At 47.6% G+C, this 12,552-nt stretch overlaps 1 protein-coding gene across 4 annotated transcripts in view; it reads left to right on the top strand.

The window, feature by feature from the left end:
• Nucleotides 1-12,552, top strand: part of LOC137333956 (6-phosphofructo-2-kinase/fructose-2,6-bisphosphatase 4-like) — a 271,232-nt gene that overhangs the window by 106,599 nt on the left and 152,081 nt on the right. Inside the window, exon 1 of one of the 4 annotated variants that reach the window (XM_067998321.1) lies at nucleotides 1,979-2,073. The exons of the other annotated variants lie outside the window; for them this stretch is intronic. The gene's annotated coding sequence lies outside the window, so the exon portion shown is untranslated. Of the gene's footprint in view, nucleotides 1-1,978; nucleotides 2,074-12,552 lie in introns of those variants that run through there. 4 annotated transcript variants of the gene reach the window in all.

Below are 12,552 nucleotides of genomic sequence, written 5' to 3'. Positions count from 1 at the left end.
CTTGTTGTGCTTTCTGTTTAAAATGTCCACTTCTCTCTCCAGAGTACCTTATACCTGTAAGTAATTCAAAATTTGACAGTGCAGAACAATCCTTTGCATTTGGCTCGGTTACTGTGGTGCTTTTTCTATTTTCATTCCTCGCATTTCTCACCTACATGCTGCCCTTCGGCGACATCATCTGAAAACACGACGTCAGTTTCCACATGTACGCTGACTACACCCAGCTCTACCTCCCTTGACCCCTCCACTGTCTCATTTGTCACACTGCTTGTCCGACATCCAGTATTGGTTGAGCAAAAATTTCCTCCAACTAAATATTGGGAAGACTGAAGCCATTGTCTTTGGTCTCTACCACAAACTCCGTTCCCTCGCCACTGACTCCATCCCTCTCCCTGGCCACTGTCTGAGGCTGAGCCAGACCGTTTGCAACCGTGGCGTCCTGTTTGACCCTGAGATGAGCTTCTGACCACGTATCCTCTCCATCACCAAGACCGCCTATTTCCACTTCCGTATCATTGCCCGTTTCTGTCCCTGCCTCAGCTCATCTGCTGCTGAAACCCTCATCCATGCCATTGTTACCTCCAGACTGGACTATCCCAATGCTCGCCTGCCTGGCCTCCCACCTCCCATCCTCCATAAACTTGAGCTCATCCAAAACTCTGCTGCCCGTATCCTAACTCGCACCAAGACCCATTCTCCCATCACCCCCTGTGCTCGCTGACCTACATTGGCTGGGAACGTCTCGATTTTAAAATTCTTATCCTTATTTTCAAATCCCTCCATGGCTTCACCCCTCTCTATCTCTATAACCTCCTCCAGCCCTACGACCCTCCGAGATCTCTGCGCTACTCCAATTCTGGCCTCTTGCGCATCCCCGATTTTAATCACTCCACCATTGGTGGCCTAGGCCCTAAGCCTTGGAATTCTCTCCCTGAACCTCTCCGCCTCTCTACCTCTCTCTCCGCCTCTCTACCTCTCTCTCCGCCTCTCTACCTCTCTCTCCGCCTCTCCGCCCGCCTCTCTACCTCTCTCTCCTCCTTTCAGACGCTCCTTACTCTTTGATCAAGCTTTTGGTCACCTGTCCTAATATCTCCTTATGTGGCTCGGTGTCAAATTTTATTTGATAGTCGCTGCTGTGCAGCGATTTGGGACGTTTTACGATGTTAATAGTGCTGTATAAATGCAAGTTGTTGTTGCTGTTGTTATTATTGCTTCTGTTGAAGGCAGTTGCATTTTTGCCAGACTGAAACCTTTTGCTTTACTGACTGCGGGTCGATGAAAATAAGCTTTTGGTTCTCTTCAGTCTTAATTTGGCTTGGTCCAGTTTATAAAAATTCGAAGTGTAACTTGATTAACATGAATTGTTTTCATTTAATAAAATGCTGGGAAGCTGACGAGTAACAGAACTTTGACCTGCCCTCTGCAGTGGAGGGACACGAGATGTTTTAGTGAATGTTTAGAGAATTAATTGCACTTACAATGACGTTTGCCTGAACTTTTGTTCTTTAATTAGTTTTTCAGTACAGCATTATCGAGGTTCTTTACATAACAAAAGGTCTTTTATTGCATCATTCACAGGTCCAAGGTGGAGTCTGGGGACCTGGAGCAATGTGGGGGGGGAGAGACCTGGAGCAAAGTGGAGGGGAGAGACCTGGAGCAATGTTGGGGGGGGGGAGACCTGGAGCAATGTGGAGGGGAGAGACCTGGAGCAACGTGGAGGGGAGAGACCTGGAGCAACGTGGAGGGGAGAGACCTGGAGCAACGTGGAGGGGAGAGACCTGGAGCAACGTGGAGGGGAGAGACCTGGAGCAACGTGGAGGGGAGAGACCTGGAGCAACGTGGAGGGGAGAGACCTGGAGCAACGTGGAGGGGAGAGACCTGGAGCAACGTGGAGGGGAGAGACCTGGAGCAACGTGGAGGGGAGAGACCTGGAGCAACGTGGAGGGGAGAGACCTGGAGCAACGTGGAGGGGAGAGACCTGGAGCAACGTGGAGGGGAGAGACCTGGAGCAACGTGGAGGGGAGAGACCTGGAGCAACGTGGAGGGGAGAGACCTGGAGCAACAGGGAGAGAGGTGGGGGTGGGGGGGGGAGACCTGGAGCAACGGGGAGAGAGATGGTGGGGGGGGGGGGGGGGGAGAGAGGTGGTGGTGGTGGGGGGAGAGAGGTGGGAGGGGGGGAGACCTGGAGCGACGGGGAGAGAGGTGGGGGGGGGGGGGAGACCTGGAGCGACGGGGAGAGAGGTGGTGGGGGGTGGGGGAGACCTGGAGCGACGGGGAGAGAGGTGGGGGGGGGGTGGGGAGACGGGGAGAGAGGTGGGGGGGGTGGGAAGACCTGGAGCGAGGGGGCGAGAGGTGGTGCGGGGGGAGACCTGGAGCGACGGTGAGAGACGTTGGCGGGGGAGACCTGGAGCGATGGGGAGAGAGATGGTGGGGGGGGAGGGAAAGGCCTGGAGCAACGGGGAGAGAGGTGGTGGTGGGGGGGGGGGAAGAGAGGTGGGAGGGGGAGAGTGGCGGGAGGGGTGGAGACCTGGAGCGACGGGGAGAGAGGTGGTGGGGGGGGGGGGGGGAGAGGTGGGGGGGGGGGAGACGTGGTGTGGGGGGTGGGGGAAACGTGGAGCGACGGGGAGAGAGGTGGAGGGGTGGTGGGGAGAGAGGTGGGGGGGGGTGGGAAGACCTGGAGCGATGGGGAGAGAGGTTGGGGGGGAGACCTGGAGCGATGGGGAGAGAGGTTGGGGGGGAGACCTGGAGCGATGGGGAGAGAGGTGGGCGGGGGGGAGACCTGGAGCGACGGGGAGAGAGGTGGGGGGGGAGACCTGGAGCGACGGGGAGAGAGGTTGGGGGGAGACCTGGAGCGATGGGGAGAGAGGTTGGGGGGGAGACCTGGAGCGATGGGGAGAGAGGTTGGGGGGGAGACCTGGAGCGACGGGGAGAGAGGTGGGGGGGGGAGACCTGGAGCGACGGGGAGAGAGGTTGGGGGGGAGACCTGGAGCGATGGGGAGAGAGGTTGGGGGGGAGACCTGGAGCGACGGGGAGAGAGGTGGGGGGGGAGACCTGGAGCGACGGGGAGAGAGGTTGGGGGGGAGACCTGGAGCGACGGGGAGAGAGGGGGGCGGGGGGAGACCTGGAGCGACGGGGAGAGAGGTGGGGGGGGGGAGACCTGGAGGAATGGGGAGAGGGGGCGTGGCGGGGATACCTGGCGCGGGGGGGAGGGGAGACCTGGAGCAATGGGGAGGGGGGAGGGGGGTGGCTGGAGCAGAGCTGTAATGGGATATGATTTGAAGCAGGAATGGAGCAGCTTCTGCTTCCTGTTACCTGGCACGTGGGACAGACAAAGTGTGGGCCTGAGGCCTTCCTGGACTGCGGCCTAGAGAATGTGTGTTGCCTGGGGATAGACTTAGGGGTAGAGTTTGTGCTTTGGGCACAACTGCACTTGTCTAGTGAAGACGGATGCAAAGTATTCACTTAGTACCTCAGCCGTACCCCTTGGCTCCACAGGAAGATCTCCTTTTTGGTCCCTAATCGGCCCCACCCTTCCTTTGACTACTGTCTTACTTATTATAGACTTTTGGGTTCCCTTTTATGTTACCCACTAATCTTTTCTCATACTCTCTCTTGCCACTCTTATTTCCTTTTTCAGATCTCCTTTGTACTTCCTGTATTCAGCTTGGTTCTCTGACATTTATCATAAGCCTCCATTTTCTGTTTCATTTTAATCTTAATATCTTTAATCATCCAGGGAGCTTTGGATGCCCTTCCTTTTCTCCCTCATGGGAATGTGTTTAGTCTACACCCAAACTCTTTGAAGGCCTCCCATTGCTTATTTACTGTTTAACCTGCCAGTCTTTGATTCCAATCCATCTGGGCCCTCCTCCAGTTAAGCATTTTCACATTTGATTGTTCCTTGTCCTTTTCCATAACTATTCTAAACCTAATGATATTGTGATCAATGTTTCCCAAATGCCCCCCCCCACTGAAACATGCTCCATTTACCCCGCTTCATTCCCCAGAACTAGATCCAGCATTGCTTCCTTCATTGTTGGGCTGTGGGGATGGGATGGAGGGGTTAATCTGATTATCTCTGTTTTGGTAGGGGTGGGGTCTCCCTGGATGTCTCCCTGTTTTGGTGGGAGTGGGTTTTCTCTGGATGTCTCTGTGTTTGGTGGTGGGGAGGGGGGGTTGAGTTTCTCGGGGTGTTTCTGATTTTTGGGGAGGCCAGGTTTCTCTGTTTTGGAGGGGCCGGTTTTCTCTGGGTACCTGTGTTTTGGAGGGTGGGGTTTCTCTGGGTCTCTCTGTTTTTGGGGGGTGGGTTTTCTTTGGGTATCTCTGTGTTTGGGAGGGTGGGTGGGGTTTATAAGAACATAAGAAATAGGAACAGGAGTAGGCCAAAGGGCCCCTCGAGCCTACTCCGCCATTCATTCAGATCATGGCTCATCTTCAATCTCAATTCCACTTTCCTGCCTGAGCCCCTTGATTCCCCTAGAGTCCAAAAATCTATTGATCTCAGCCCTCTGGGGTAGAGAATTCCAAAGATTCACAACCCTTTATGTGAAGAAATTCCTCCTTTTCTCAGTCTTATATGGCCGACCCCTTATCCTGCGACTCTGCCCCCTAGTTCTAGACATTCCAGCCAGGGGAAACATCCTCTCAGCATTTATCCTGTCAAGCCCCCTCAGAATCTTATATGTTTTAATGAGGTCATAGAAACATAAAAAATAGGAGCAAGAGTAGGCCATTCGGCCCCTTGGGCCTGCTCCGCCATTCAAAATGATCATGGCTGATCGTCTAACTCAGTACCCTGTTCCCGCTTTCTCCCCATATCCCTTGATCCCTTTAGCATTAAGAAATATATCTATCTCCTTCTTGAATACATCTAATGACTTGGCCTCCACTGCTTTCTGTGGTAGGGAATTCCACAGGTTCACCACCCTCTGAGTGAAGAAATTTCTCATCATCTCGGTTCTAAATGGCATTCCCCGTATCCTGAGACTGTGACCCCTGGTCCTGGACTCCCCAGCCATCGGGAACATCCTCCCTGCATCTAGTCTGTCTAGTCCTGTTAGAATTTTATATGTTTCGATGAGATCATCTCTCATTCCTCTAAACTCGAGTGAATATAGGCCTAGTCGACCCAATCTCTCCTCATACGTCAGTCCTATCATCCCAGGAATCAGTCTGGTAAACCTTCGTTGCACTCCCTCCATGGCAAGGACATCCTTCCTCAGATAAGGAGACCAAAACTGCACACAATACTCCAGGTGTGGTCTCACCAAGGCCCTGTATAACTGCAGTAAGACATCCCTGCTCCTGTACTCAAATCCTCTTGCAATGAAGGCCAACATACCATTCGCTTTCCTAACTGCTTGCTGCACCTGCCTTTCTGTTTTTACAACCAAAGTGGATAACCTCACATTTATCCACGTTATACTGCATCTGCCATGTTCTTGCCCACTCACCCAACTTGTCTAAATCACATTGGAGCCTCTTTGCATCCTCCTCACAGCTCACATTCCATCCCAGCTTTGTGTCATCTGCAAACTTGGAAATGTTACATTTAGTCCCCTCATCCAAATCATTGATATATATTGTGAATAGCTGGGGCCCAAGCACTGATCCCTGCGGTACCCCACTAGTCACTGCCTGCCACCCGGAAAAAGACCCGTTTATTCCTACTCCCTGTTTCCTGTCTGTCAACCAATTCTCAATCCATGCCAGTATATTCTCCCCAATCCCATGTGCTTTAATTTTGCACACTAACCTCTTGTGTGGGACATTATCAAAAGCCTTCTGAAAATCGAAATACACCACATCCACTGGTTCTCCCCTATCTATTCTACTAGTTACATCTGCAAAAAACTCCAGTAGATTTGTTAAGCATGGTTTCCCTTTCATAAACCCACGCTGACTTTGTCCAATCCCGTTAATGCCTTCCAAGTGTTCTGTTATCACATCTTTTATAATCGACTCTAGCATTTTCCCCACTACTGATGTTCGGCTAACTGGTCTGTAATTCCCTGTTTTTTCTCTCCCTCCTTTTTTAAATAGGAACTGTTCCAGAGTCTATAGAATTTTGGAAGATGATCACCAGTGCATCCACTATTTCCAGGGCCACTTCCTTTAGTACTCTGGGATGTAGATTATCAGGCCCCATTAATTTCCCTAGCATTTTTTTTTACTAATACTGGTTTGCTTCAGTTCCTCCCTCTCGCTAGACCCTTGGTTCCCTAACATTTCTGGCAGGTTATTTGTGTCCTCCTTTGTGAAGACAGAACCAAAGTATGTGTTTAATTGTTCTGCCATTTCTTTGTTCCCCATTATAATTTCCCCATTTCTGACTGTAAGGGACCTACATTTGTCTTCACTAATCTTTTTCTCTTGACATATTTATAGAAGCTTTTACAGTCAGTTTTTATGTTCCCTGCTAGTTTATTCTCATACTCTATTTTTCCCTCTTAATCAATCTCTTTGCCCTCCTTTGCTGAATTCTGAACTGCTCCCAATCCTCAGGCTTGCTGCTTTTTCTGGCAATTTTATATGTCTCCTCTTTGGATCTAATACTATCCCTAATTTCTTTTGTAAGCCATGGTTGAGCCACCTTTCCTGTTTTATTTTTGCGCCAGACAGGGATGGATAATTGTTGTAATTCCTGCACACGTTCTTTAAATATTAGACATAGCCTATCCACCATCATCCCTTTTAGTAAAGTTCTCCAATCTATCATAGCCACCTCGGACCTCATACTTTCATAATTTCCTTTATTTAGATTCAGGACCCTAGTTTCGGATTCAACTACTTCACTCTCCATCTTAATGAGGAATTCTGTCATGTTATGGTCGCTCTTCCCTAAGGGACCCCGCACAACAAGATTGTTAATTAATCCTTTCTCATTGCACAATACCCAGTCTAGGATCGCCTGTTCTCTAGTTGGTTCCTCAACGTATTGGTCTAGAAAACCATCATGTACACACTCCAGGAATTCCTTCCCCACAGTATTATTGCTAATTTGGTTCGACCAATCTATATATAGATTAAAGTCACCCATGATTATAGTTGTACCCTTCTTGCATACGTCTCTAATTTCCTGTTTAATGCCCTCCCCTACATCTCCACTACTGTTTGGGGCCTATAGACAACCCCCACCAATGTTTTCTGCCCCTTGGTGTTTCTAGCTCCACCCATACAGATTCCACATCGTGATTTTCCGAGCCAATATCCTTCCTCACTATTGCATTGATTTCCTCCTTTACTAACAACGCTACCCCACCTCCTTTCCCTTTTTGCCTGTCCTTCCTAAATATTGAATACCCCTGGATGTTCAGTTCCCATCCTTGGTCACCCTGCAGCCATGTCTCCGTAATCGCAACTATATCATAACCGTTAATATCTATCTGAGCTGTTAATTCATCTACCTAAATACCTTTAGACTTGTCTTTTTAAGATTGCCAGTCATCTTAGTTTTATTTTGCACTATGGCCCTATTTGTTTTTTGCCCTCGTTTTCTCTGCCTTCCATTATTGCTTCTTCCCTTTCTGTCTTTTGTTTCTATCCTTGTTTCCCCCTCCTCTGTCTCCTGCTCAGGTTCCCATCCCCCTGCCATTCTAGTTTAAACCTTCCCCAACAGCAGTAGCAAACACCCCCGCGAGGACATCGGTCCCGGTCATGCTCAGGTGTAACTTCTCATTCTTCTAAACTACAGAGAGTACAGGCCCATTCTACCCAATCTCTCCTCATAGGACAACCCTCTCATCCCAGGAATTAATGTAGTGAGCCTTTGTTCTTCCGCCTCTGAGGCAAGTATATCCTTCTTTAGATAAGGAGACCAAAACTGTACGCAGTACTCTGGCTGAGGTTTCACCGGAGCCCTGTACAATTGTAGTAAGACTTTCTTACTCTTGTACTCCAACCCCCTTCCAATAAAGGCCAACATGCTATATGTCGCCTTAATTGCTTGCTGTACGAGCATGCTAACTTTTTGTGCTTTTGTACGAGGACACCCAAACCCCTCAAGGCCAACATTTACTAGTTTCCCACCATTTAAAAAATATTTTTTTATTCTTCCTACCAAAGTGCATAACCTCACACTTCCCCACATTCATAGAATCAAAGAAAATTTACGGCACAGAAGGAGGCTATTTGGCCCATCGTGTCCACGCCGGCCGAAAATTATACCACCCAGCCTAATCCCACTTTCCAGCACTTCGTCCATAGCCTTGTTGGTTATAGCATGTCAAGTGGATATCCAAGTACTTTTTAAATGTGATGAGAGTTTCTGCCTCTACCACCCTTTCAGGCAGTGAGCTCCAGAGCCCCACCACCATCTGGGTGAAAACATTTTTCCTCAGCTCCCCTCTACTCCCTCTACCAATCACTTTAAATCTATGCCCCCTGGTTATTGAGCTCTCTGCTAAGGGAAATAGGTCCTCCCTATCCACTCTATCTCGGCCCCTCATAATTTTTTACACCTCAATTAAACCACCCCTCAGCCTCCTCTGCTCCAAAGAAAACAACCCCAGCTGATCCAAACTTTCCTCATACCTAAAATTCTCCAGTCCTGGCAACATCCTCATAAATCTCCTCTGTACCCTCTCTAGTGCAATTACATCCTTCCTGTAATGTGGTGACCAGAACTACTGTACACAGTACTCAAGCTGTGGCCTAACTAGTAAATTATTCAGTTCTAGCATAACCTCCCTGCTTTTCTATGCCTCAGCTAATAAAGGAAAGTATCCTGTATGCCTTCTTAACCACCTTAATTACCCGCCCTGCTACCTTCAGGGATCTGTGGACATGCACTCCAAGGTCCCTCACTTTCTTTACACCTCTCAGTATCCTCCCATTTATTGTGTATTCCCTTGCCTTGTTTGCCCTCCCCAAATGCATTACCTCACACTTCTCCAGATTGAATTCCATTTGCCACTTTTCTGCCCACCTGACCAGTCCATTGATATCTTCCTGCAGTCTACAGCTTTCCTCCTCACTATGAACTAAATGGCCAATTTTTATATAATCTGCAAACTTCTTAATCATGCCCCCTACATTTAAGTCTAAATCATTAATATATACCACAAAAAGCAAGGGACCCAGTACTGAGCCCTGCGGGACCCCACTGGAAACAGCCTTCCAGTCACAAAACACCTGTCAATCATTACCCTATTTCTCTTAGCAGAGAAATCAATTACCGGGGGCATTGATTTAAAATGATTGGTTGAAGGATAAGAGGGGAGCTGAGGAAATTAGCATTAGTAAAAAAATAGTGCTGGAGAAATTAACGGGAGTGAAATCCGACAAATCCCAGGACCTGATCATCTGCATCCCAGAGTACTAAAAGAGGTAGCCATGCAAATAGTGGATGCATTAGCTGTCATCTTCCAAAATTCTATGGATTATGGAACGGTTCCTGCAGATCGGAGGGTGGCAAATGTAACCCCACTATTTTAAAAAAAAAAGGAGGGAGAGAGAAAACAGGGAACTACAGACCGGTTAGCCTAACATTAGTAGTAGGGAAAATGCTAGAGTCTATTATAAACAATGTGATAACAGGAGACTTAGAAAATATCAACGGGATCAGACAATGTCAACATGGATGCATGAAAGGAAAATCATGTTTGACAAACCTACTGGAGTTTTTTGAGGATGTAACTGGTAGAATAAATAAAGGAGAACCAGTGGATGTGGTGTATTTGGATTTTCAGAAGGCCTTTAATAAAGTCCCACATAAGAGGTTAGTGTGCAAAATTAAAGCACATGGGATTGGGGGGAATATACTGGCATGGATTGAAAATTGGTTAACAGACAGGAAATGGGGTCGGAATAAATGGTTCGTTTTTGAGGTGGCAGTCAGTGACTAGTGGGGTATCGCAGGGATCAGTGCTTGGGCCCCAGCTATTCACAATATATATCAATGATTTGGATGAGGGAACTAAATATAGTATTTCCAAGTTTGCTGACAACACAAAACTAGGTGGGATTGTGAGTTGTGAGGAGGATGCAAAGAGGCTTCAAGGCGATTTAGACAAGTTGAGTGAGTGGGCAAATACATGGCAGATGCAGTATAATGTGGATAAATGTGAAGTTATCCACTTCAGAAGGAAAAACAGAAAGGCAGAGTATTATTTAAATGGTGATAGATTGAGAAATGTTGATGTACAAAGGGACCTGGGTGTCCTTGTACACCAGTCACTGAAAGCAAACATGCAGGTGCAGCAAGCAATTAGGAAGGCAAATGGTATGTTGGCCTTCATTGCAAGAGGATTTGAGTACAGGAGCAAGGATGTCTTACTGCAGTTATACAGGGCCTTGGTGAGACCACACCTGGAGTATTGTGTGCAGTTTTGATCTCCTTACCTAAGAAAGGATATACTTGCCATAGAGGGAGTGCAGCGAAGGTTCACCAGACTGATTCCTGGGATGGCAGGACTGTCATATGAGGAGAGATTGGGTTGACTCAGCCTGTATTCACTCAAGTTTAGAAGAATGAGAGGGGATCTCATTGAAACATATAAGATTCTGAGGGGGCTTGACAGGGTAGATGCTGAGAGGCTGTTTCCCCTGGCTGGAGAGTTTAGAACTAGGGGGCATAGTCTCAGGTTAAGGGGTCGGCCATTTAAGACTGAGATGAGGAGGAATTTCTTCACTCAGAGGGTTGTGAATCTTTGGAATTCTCTACCTCAGAGGGCTGTGGACGCTCACTTGTTGAATATATTCAAGGCTGAGATCGATAGATTTCTGGACTCTAGGGGAATCAAGGGATATGGGGATCGGGCGGGAAAGTGGAGTTGAGGTCGAAAATCAGCCATGATCTGATTGAACAGTGGAGCAGGTTCGAGGGGCCGAATGGCCTACTCCTCCCATCTCTTATGTTCTTATGTTCAAGCTTGACAGCACTGTACAGATCTCAAGATTAAATAAATAAATCAGTCTTGGATGTCATTTGCAGAAACTTCCAAAACATTTTGTCTTTTTTGTGATTTCTCCTGAACCATAATACTTAAAATGAAACCTGCTGCCATTGGGAAGCCTACATGGTGCAGTGTATCCTGCTTTTAAACACTTCCCTGTGATTGACCATAGGGAGTGCTGCACTGTCGGAGGTGCCGCCTTTCGGATGAGACGATAAACCGAAGCCCCGTCTGCCCCCTCTGGTGGATGTAAAAGATCCCACGGCACTATTTCGAAGAAGAGCAGTGGAGTTCTCTCCGGTGTCCTGACCAATATTTATCCCTCAACCAACATCACTGAAACAGATTATCTGGTCATTATCACATTGCTTTTTGTGGGATCTTGCCGTGCGCAAATTGGCTGCCGTGTTTCCTGCATTACAGTGACTACACTTCAGAAGTACTTCATTGGCTGTAAAGCACTTTGGGATGTTCTGAGGTTGTGAAAAGAGCTGTATAAATGTACCTTCTTACCCCAGCAAGAAGTATAACTTGAAGTGAGGAGAAAAATAAGGGGGACAGGAAGAGACTGACCAGTTTTCACCCTAGGGATGTTTGTGTTCTCAGATTTAAACCTCACACTATATTTCCACCATATTGCCTGCTTCAGCTCCTTTGCCACTGCAACAGTTATACATGCTTTCATCGCCTAAAAACTCAACTTTCTAATGCTCTCCTTGCTGCCTTTCGCATCCTCCACAAACTCCAACTTGGTCCAAACTTTGCCACATGTATCTTGGTCTTTCCCACCCATCACCCCTGTCCCCACTGACGTACACTGGCTTTCTGTCCCCAGTGCATTCAATTCAGAAAGCTTGTCCTCCCCTATAAATCACTTCATGGCGTTGCCCCATCCTATATCTCCATTCTCCTCTAGTCTTATTCCCCCTCCCAAATGCCCCATTCCTTTCACTCCAGCCTCCATTCACTGCAAATTTGGTAAAAGAGCTGCTTCGGTCCTTCTCGCCGAAACTGCCTTCCTGAACCTATCTGCCTCTGTTATTCACAATTTACATTAACATTTGGACTCGGGAATCAGAAGTACAATTTCAAAATTTGCAGATGACACCAAATTGAGGGTTGTAGTTAGTTCAAAGGAAGAATGTGTCAAAATGTAAGAAGACATTAATAAATTTGCAGAATGGGTGTATAATTGGCAAATGAATTTCAATATAGGTAAATGTGAGATGGTGCATTTTGGTAGGAAGAATAAGGAGACCACATATTGCTTGGATAATAGTCTATATGGGGTAGAGGAGCAGAGGGATCTGGGGGTAGAGAAACATAAATCACAAAGTAGCGACGCAGGTTAATAAGGCCATAAAAAAGGCAAACCAAGCACTGGGGTTCATTTCTAGAGAGATAGAATTGAAAAACAGAGAAGTTATGTTAAACTTTTATAGAACCTTGGTTAGACCACACTTGGAGCACTGTGCACAGTTCTGGTCTCCATGTTATAAAGTTGGAGATGGTGTAAAAAAGATTCACAAGGATGATACCAGAACTGAGAGGATATCCTTATCAGGAAAGATTGAACAGGCTGGGACTCTTCTTTAGAAAAGAGAAGGCCGAGGGGTGACCTGATAGAGGCCTTTAAGATAATGAAAGGGTTTGATCG

This window comes from Heptranchias perlo, chromosome 17, assembly GCF_035084215.1.
Source record: "Heptranchias perlo isolate sHepPer1 chromosome 17, sHepPer1.hap1, whole genome shotgun sequence".
NCBI classification, from domain to species: Eukaryota; Metazoa; Chordata; class Chondrichthyes; order Hexanchiformes; family Hexanchidae; genus Heptranchias; species Heptranchias perlo.
This window is presented reverse-complemented; position numbering and strand designations above follow the sequence as displayed.